This window comes from Cygnus olor, chromosome 16, assembly GCF_009769625.2.
Source record: "Cygnus olor isolate bCygOlo1 chromosome 16, bCygOlo1.pri.v2, whole genome shotgun sequence".
NCBI classification, from domain to species: domain Eukaryota; kingdom Metazoa; phylum Chordata; class Aves; order Anseriformes; family Anatidae; genus Cygnus; species Cygnus olor.
In genome coordinates, this window is record NC_049184.1 from 2,973,426 (window position 1) to 2,982,580 (window position 9,155).

General features: G+C 43.6%; 1 non-coding gene across 1 annotated transcript; it reads left to right on the forward strand.

Annotated features, from left to right (window-relative positions):
- Nucleotides 1-5,658: 5,658 nt before the first annotated feature.
- Nucleotides 5,659-5,730, forward strand: TRNAG-UCC. The gene has a single exon. It is a non-coding gene; the product is annotated as a tRNA-Gly (tRNA).
- The last annotated feature ends 3,425 nt before the right edge of the window (nt 5,731-9,155 follow it).

Consider the following 9,155-nt stretch of genomic DNA (forward strand, 5'->3'; position numbering starts at 1 on the left):
AAGCATTTGAGTTGTAACAAAGCCACGAAAAAGCCTCAGCATAAGCCATGCTGCCTGGAAAGCATGCAAAGACAGCCATGCAGCCACCTTCCAGAAAGCAGAGCGAGCCCAACAGGAGGAATCCGGGTGTGAAGGCAGCGCGGGTCTCAGCTCCAAGCACAACTGGCTGGGGCTGTACGTGCATTCGCACAACCAACCAGTGTATGAGCAGTCCTGCTTTGCCCCAAGTTCCACAAAAATCATTAGGAAAAGAGGAAAGGGAGAGAAGAAAAGAACTCATCACACTGTTTTGCAGACTGATGGGCACCCACTAGAGCCTCGAATGTAACTAGAAGGCGAGGGGTGCACATCAGTGTACTGCTTGTCCTGGGCATGGCCTCAAAGGGCCCCTCCACTGCAGCACCTCAGAGGACACCGCAGGGGCACCAGCAGATCAGAGCTAACACCAGGTAGTTTCAGGCTGCTCTACATGGACTATTCTGGTCTTTTTTTCCTCTATGAACATGGTTCCAAAAATCTCCCCCTCAAACTTAACTACTTCACCAGAACAAGAGGTGCTTTTATTTTAAGCTTGTGGAATGGTTAAATTGTACTCGGTCACAGAAGAGGAGCAGCAAACATAAACAAACTGGGCATGGACAGGCTCCTGGGGTCCACGCACGCAAAAAAGCTTGGGATCCCTGATGTTCAGGTAATCCAGAGAGGATTTTATATGCCACGGAGCCCTTGCTCCCCACTGCCTCTCTAAAAGGTGCTGGTGTCCTACAACTGTGCCGTGCTTGCCATCCCACGTGAATGCTGCACTGTGCCAGGTCTTCCAAAACTCTACCAAAATATATATTAATATATTGCATATGTAAAAATATATTAGATTATATTTAGGCAGCTTTCTTCTATAATGACTGCAGAAATAACCCTTTTTTTAAGATAATATTAAAAAATGGAGTGCAAACGTAGTTCCATCTGCCATTCCATACAACAATGGCACTTGCTCCAGAAGCATACAGCGAGACAAGCTCAACTCCTCAGATTCTGCAATGGTTCACCTAAGTTACATGTACTGATGCACTGCTGTAAAGTTCTTGAAACTCTTCAGTAGCAAACCAGGATCTCACAGAATCACAGAATTGTATGGGTTGGAAGGGACCTAGAGAGATCTCGAGAGATCTAGGCATCTTCACTTAGAAAATGCAACGTTTTAGTCACTCATTATGAGGGGTCTGTTTATTTGTCTTCGTTACTAGAAGCTCCTTTAGGTTCACTGAAGTGAGACAGGGAACAAGATAAAGGACAGACAGTGATTTCTAGGTCTTAGTTAGCACAATTTTATGTTAACGACCCAAAGATAAGGGAACAAAAGACTGTATGAGTAGATAATGGAACCAGCGAGAACTGGCTTGACTGGTGAAGTCTGTCTAAGACAGGAAAGGCCAGAAGATAAACAGCGAGGAAGACTTCTGCCCTTCAATAAAAGACCACCAGAGTATGCCAGACAACTGACCACCCAAGGACACCAGTACACATACAAATAGAGATGGAACCTACATTAATGATTCTTCGGAGACCTGATGAATATACAAGAGACTTACAGAAATGAAATGAATATGTATTTGTCCCACTAATATAAGCACACTGCCAGTAACCGTTGGTGCGCAAGTTAGGTGGAGCTATCCCCCTTGTGTCCAGCGTGTGTGCACAGCGCCAAACAAACATACCTACTTTACAGCTTTACAGGTTGTGGAGTCTGTTTTCTGCAAGTCAGAAGAACTTGTAATGCTTGAATCCTTGTGGAGCAGAAGGGGCTCGGAAAGCCTCCTCCAGTCACCCGCACTGCTTTCCACTGTCTCAGGCCATAAAATCCACACACTACTGATGCAATTGTGAGCTTAGAGACAGCATCATGCAAAGCTGGACTGACAGCACAAAAGCACACTTTGCTTCTATTTTGATGACCATCTTCACAACAGAAATATTTTTTCCTTTTCAAAAGTAAAGCTTCATACTTAGAACATAATGCAAAAAGTAGCAAAGCCAACATGGGAAATGAAGGGCTCTCAGTAGCGACTTGCTTTAGAAGCATCTTCCAGCATCTGCTTGGAAAAAATAATCCCTAAGTAGCACAAAGTACACGACATATCATTAACAGCATAAATGGGGCATAACTTCAATACAGATCCCATCTCAAATATCATCAGTATATTCATTTCTGGAAAGAAAGAAAAAGTACCCCACAGGTTTTTTTTCACATACAGAAGTCGTAGTGCTCAGCGCAAACTCGAGTTGTGCAGAATTTCAGAGTCCAGGATTTAAATTCTTTTTAGTTGCTAGAACTGTTTTTTTCTTGCCTCTTGATAAAGCACTGGATGTGGTAGTTTGTTTGTGGCTGTTTTTTCTTTGTTTGCTTTGTTCCCCCCCCCCCCCCCGCCTCAGTATTAGGGCTTGTGTTTCAGCAGACTTTTTATTCACATAATCCAAAAAAATATACGGCCAGACAGATTTTGATCAGTGTTTTGGAGCCACCATAATTTTTGACTGTCACCAAGAGAGAAAAATGTCAGCCTAATAGATAATTTTTTCCAAAGGTCCTGAGCACTGAGAGCAGTGTCACAACGGAGGACGTTTTGCAGCCTTAAACGCAGAGCGGTTGCTCCTGGCGCCTGCTCCATTACACAGATCTTGAGAGCTGCATGTAGTGAAGAGGCACGATGGATTACAGTTAATCTTTTTTCTCTCTTTTTAACTAAAATTATATGCTGCAGTCCATTAGCCAAGTTCCCCGGCTAGAGACAGCTAGAGCTGTATCTGAAGGAAACTTTGTCCTCATGCTGCAAAAGGAAACCAAAAGTAGAGGCCTTGTCAGTCTGGGGCTTTCCTTGCAGCCCACTTATAATGAACGTAGGAAAGGACACGGTGGCCTACTTTTAAAAGGGGTATTTCTGCCAAAGCCCAAAATAATAATAAGAAAAAGATATATGGTGTAACCAAAAAAATAAATATCTTTAGGTTATGGAAATTATGACTGATGACATCTCTTGCCCCTGTTGCCTGTGATCTATTTGAACATATACAAGACCTTAATTATAGCCTTGCAGTAAATGATCAGGCTTAAAACATGCTCTCAGCCCAAAAGGAGGGGCAAATCCAAGCGTAGGAACCGAGCTGTATTAAGCAGAAGTATCAAGGTACTGGCGGGGACACTGCACCCAGGGAAGAGGTGGACTCAAAGGCATCCACATTTGTCCTGTTGCTGTTTAAGAGGGGCAACACATTCTCACATACCAAGTTTTTATTATTCCATCCCACTTGGAAACAAACAAGTTAGCTTTTCCTGATCGTATACGTGTAAAACTGAAAATGTAAAAGAAAACAGTTAAAAAATGACCAAGTTCCTCAATATAAAAAATAAATAGTGGTGCCAGCAGAATTATTCCACATGCTTACCCCTACCTGAGATGAAAATATCACCTACCCTCCTCACAAAGCCAATGCTTTCCCTAAAGTAAAACACAGCACACAGAGAAATGCCAATACCATAAGCAGGGCTGGGTTTTTCAAGACTAAGTCATTCAGGGACCCTGACTTGAGATGTCCTGAAAGAACAGTAGTCTCAGAAATCCCAGACTCCTGCTCTTTGGCAATCACATTACTTGAAAGCACTAATTCAAACAACCCAAGAGCAAGGTGCTCAAGCACGCAGCTTTTCTGAAGGGCTCAGACCAGAAGGATAAACCACTTCTCCCCTTCCACACTAACATGCGCTGCAAAACTCCTTACTCCTATGGTACATCAGAAGGAAGAACAACATGTACACTGATATGATTGGCAATTTTCCTCTATTCTCTGCTGAAGAGGACCAAATAGAAAATATATATATATATATATATATATATATATATATATATATATTCATGGAGAACTAATCTCCCCGTGAAACAAGGAATTGGCCAGAAAAAGTTAGCATATAGCAAGGCACATTAGCAATGTGATACACTTACTCTGGCAGAGGTGGGAAGGAAGTTCCCTGAGAAAATGTGGGAGGGGGTTTTTGGGGGGTGGAGTGTGTACACTTCTGAAACAACTGATTTGTTAAAACTTGAGTGTTTTAATGAAATATGATGACTCAGTGGATTCTCAACAGCAACAACAGGGAATACAGAAATCCCAAGAACTGCAGCTCAAATAAAAGCTCTCAGAACTCTTGGAAGTGCTCATGGGACCGAGCCAGGCTCACAGAATGGAGTTGCACGTGTTTGAAAGAAATTATATTTTTAAACAGAGAAAATCTGAGTTTTCCAAAGCATTCTGTTTCTCTTCCTTCTGTAGGAAGATGCTAACTATTTACTGTTACCTCTTGTACTTTCCCTAACGCCATCCAGACTACCGGGAAGAAACAGCCACAACATGTACACTACTATCCTTGCTAAAATTCTAAAATGCGTTAACTGTAATTATTCTAAAGCATCATTATCCTCTTCTCAGAACCCATCTCTTGTGAATACTAAAATTCTCATGCAAAACTTTAATTACTCACAGCCAGCCAGTGAATATGAAAGTGAACGTACAGGTGATAACACATCCAAAATGTAGGGGTTTTGCATCTTCAAGGGCTGAAAAATCCAGTTCTGTCATTACTGTCTTTGCAAACAGACAGCTTTGCTTTGAAAGAAACAAACACTTCCTCCACAGACCAAACATACCGGACTATAATTAGTTGTTATAAAGAGCAGAAACACAGTCAATGATGACTACCACTTCCAAGGTGAGTCCACCTCTCTCCTTCCTTATGTACGCATTACTCACTGCAAAAAGTAGAAGTTCATCTTTCATACTAGGTTTGACTGTAGTAAGTCTTGAGACTGGTATTTCTAGACACAAAATGAATGCTTTGTTGTAAAATCATTGTTTTACTAAATTACAGACATACAGAAACAGATTTTTCAAAAATGATTCAGTTGTGATACAATAGCACTTGTCAGCAAAAACATTCCAGCAAGCTTTACTTGGCACAATTACTCATTAACATTATTTTACCTTAAAAGGGGTCTAAGAAACAAAGCTAAGATCTATTCTTACCAAAACAATGAGGCGGGGAGGGGGAAAATCTTCAGCAAGATGATGACAAAGGCCGTCTTTAGTTTTTTTGCAAGGGTGCAAGGGCACTTGGAGAAACCCAGAAAGTAAACAATATAATCTGAGCTTACACATGACTACCTCAAATTCCTGACCATCCTTTGAAACAAGCAAGTAAGACCCTGAGCAACCTGGAAGCACAGGTAAGCCAGAAAGGCTCAACGCACAGCTGTGGTAGGGTAGGGCCAAAGAAAAGGGAGGTTGGGACGGGAAGCAGCCATCTTGCACCCCCCGCTGGGCCAAGACATCTCAGGTTGTCCTCAGCACAAGCAGACCCAAGGTCCATTTTACCAAAGATCCCTGAATTCAGGCTCACAGAGGGAGGTGCTCAGCCGTCACCATGTGTAAGTACTTCTGCCAAAACCGCAAACACAGAATTGGTTTCAGCTCCCAGCCTTGCCCAAGGAATCCTCAAACACCTCTGAGATGGTCTCTCACCGTCAGAACAATGGTACCGAACAGGCTTCGCAGTGGATTTTTACAGGAATAATTGAAATTTGGCAAGAAACCTCAAAGGCTGTGCTGAGCGCGTTGGTGGTATAGTGGTGAGCATAGCTGCCTTCCAAGCAGTTGACCCGGGTTCGATTCCCGGCCAACGCAGCACAAATTTTATGATGGTTGGACCAGACAAGCTTGAAGGTCTTTTCCAACCTTAATGGTTCTGTGATAGTTCAACTGGGACAGAGAGGATTGTGCAGAATATTGACTGAAGCTTGTAGGACTGTCAGAAGCAGAATGCAATGGCCCAGACCTAAAGGTCACTGTAAGGAAATAAAGCACAAGGAGAAACTCTCTTCACACCACGTACAACAGCTCCAGCATTCCCAGTCCTACAAAGAGAGCAGAGTATTGCAGCTGGACTGCCAGAAACCCCAGCTAATTTGCAACCAGCAATAAGATGTACATCCAGGTAACCTAAAGCTGACTGGATTTCACAATACAGGAAGTAATCAGTGGAGGGACCCCACTCCCTTCGGCATTTACGGCTAGTTCTGTGTAACCACCCTGAAGCAATTCCCTCTGCAGCAGGCTTCCACCTTCCTCTGAAGCATCAAGTGTTGGTCACTGCTAACATCAGCAGGCAAAACCAATCAGGGTAGCGAGACCAGAGGCAAAAACACAGAGATACCTACTGCTTACTGCCCAGGATGCATGCCCACATCAGTCTTCACAGTCAGAACGCACTTTTTTTTCTTCCTCCTCCATTTTGCAAACAAAGAAAGCTCTTTAAAATTGGAGAAGGGGGAAGAAGTAAGTTGCAAGGCCAAAGGATCACTGTGAACATCAACTGCAACCACCCACATAAAAGAAAATCCCACCTCCAGTGGAGGAAGGTTAGGCCTCCCTCCCTTCCACGTAAGTAAATATGATTTTGCTTAGTACCTCACAGCTGACCTAGAGCCTGTTTCTAAACAGGCCCAATCTCAAGTTAGACTCCAAGTGATGATGGATTTATCACTTCCCTTGGTAAACTGCTCCTATAGTTAATTATCCTTACTATTTAAGTCACGTCTCATTTCCAGTTTAAAAAATTTGCTCAAGGCCGCCTAATATTTTTTCAACAATGTGTGTCTATAAGCGTGTGCTTTTGCATGTACACATACACGTGCTTAAAATAATCCCACTGACTCCTGAAAAAAGGATCTTTCTCACATGCAGGGTGGTTGTGCCATCCCTGGATCTCTGAGGTGGCCCCGAAGTTGGATTTTAATTCAGAAGTGCTGCTGGAACAATACAAGACTTAGGCCAAAAGATTTCAGTTCTGTACCCATTCAGGCTCCTTAAGGCTAGGGGCATCTCAACAAAAGCACACTGACAGCCAGCACCTGACTTTCCCTTAAAAAAATAAGAACTGCAAAATTGCAAAACTTTTTCTCCTACATTGCTAGGCACAGAATTAAGGGCATATGTGAACTTTATCAATTATGACTACATATTTGACGTGATAACTATTAGAAGGCTGGCCACTGCTTATACATCCATTAAATGTATGCTTTTATGCAAGTTTATACATGGCCTATGAAATGGCTTCAGAACAGACACTTCAGCCAAGGTATGGTTAATGTTAATTTTTGTTATTTTCTAAAGGTCCTAGAGGCTCTATAGCTTTCTTTTGTGATCCTGACAAGCTTGCTATTTTTAATTTTCTGAAGACCTTTGAAAAGGCTGGAAGATAGGGGAGGTATCGAGGAGACAACAAAAAGAGAGAGCAAGCTTCATCCCCGCTCCGGCAAAGTTTCTGCTCTCCAGCTGCAGCCTCTCTTCACAGACGATGAATCATATGCCTAGAAAGAAACTACATATCTGAATAAACCACATTGAGTTACTGTCTCTGTTTGGTTATATATTAGGTAAACCTAACCAATCTAAGCTCATCAGCTGACACAGAAGCCAGTGGAATTAAAATGCAGACATACAAAAATTCTTGTAAATTATTAGTAGGGTCACGCAAGGCCTTAAATATTGAGGAAAGCAAAACAATCTATTAATAACTGAAACGCTGATAAAGTTTCTGCCTAGTCTAAAAAAGACGAGAGAACCATGAGGTAAAGTTTCCAAGTTTTTGTGGTCTGAGCTTTTAAATCTGATATGAAAATGCTTGCATGCCTCCATGTCCTGCGACAACCAGGCCTCGGGGTCTGAGAGCCAGTTCAACTGGGGGTAAGCGTCTTAAGGGATTATGTACTTTAGAGGAAAATAAAGGTAAGCAAAACACTATAAATTATTCCAGTCATACGTGAAGTGAAGCACATGTTTATGCAGCATCAGAAGCAGATGAGCTGGCAACAGAGCGTGACCTGCCTGGTCCGACCACTCCAGTTTCTGCGTGCCCTGCTCCTTCCATCAGACCTTTGCCATTTTCACTAGCGGCAGGACCAGAAGCACACGCTTCAAGTTCAGGCACGCTGTCTGCAGCTATGGGAGGATTGTCATGAAAGAATAAGCAGGGTGCACAAAGCAAAGAGAGTAAGAAGGGCACGTCCCATTCCGCCTCCCGCCTCAGGAGGCGATGCTGTGCTCAGAGCAGAGCAGAGGTATCTCTGCTGCTGCCCTCCGGGTCAGGCAGCCCAGAGCGTGCTGGTGTGAGCCTGGACTGCATGCAGTCAAACAGGGTTTTTTGGGAAGGCTACGGCATTGTGTGCAGCCATATGCAGTGTAACCTGAGCCAGTCCAAGCTTGTGTCATCTCAGGTCAGAAATTATAGGGAAAGAAGAAGCTGCGGGTTTTATTTGTTTATTTGGTTTAAATATGCGGCCAGTGCAAAGATCAGTTGTCAAATGGAAAATGTTGGTTGAGAAGTATTGAAAAAGGAAACAGTCCCAAGAGAGGAGTCCTCTGTGCCCCAGCACAAAATCCACGGGTCCCCAGTCTCTTTTAAGGCTCTGAGCAGGTCTAAACCAGATTCCCTACAGATCCAAGAAAAACTGCTTTGTATTATTTTAAACCCCTGCATTAGGCTCTAGAGCTGCAAGGCATAAGCTGGTTTGCATCAGAAAGAAGTCCCCTTAACACCAAGTTATCAGATAACTGTCCTTCCCAAACACAAACTTCCTCTTGAAGTAGCATCTGGTTCTGGCCACTGGGCTGAATGAACCGAGGCTGATTCCTAGCACTGATTCCTACAGCGAGCTCCCAGAGAAAATACTACTCAGAAGCAGCCACCTCCCCATGCAAGCGCAGGCCACACTCTGAGAATTCCCGCTGCTGGTGCAGTGGATGTGCCAGCACTGTTGTGTCACACCTGCCTCGAGGCTCCAAATCCGGTTTACTACCTGCTGCACACTTTCACTTGGTAATTACCCTGTTCTGGGACAACCTACGTAGGCCTCCCGAGAGGACAATGCAGCCTGTGGTTTCAGCACACTCACGTGCACGTTTACCTCCCATGGAGACAGCTGTGGAGGTATGTACCTGATGCGGCAAAGTTCATGCTCGTCAGCTTTAGAGATGGTACTAGCACACATCCAGCACTGGGTGGAGAATGTAGTCAGATCTTCACAGCAGCCCCAGCACTGAATGATTTA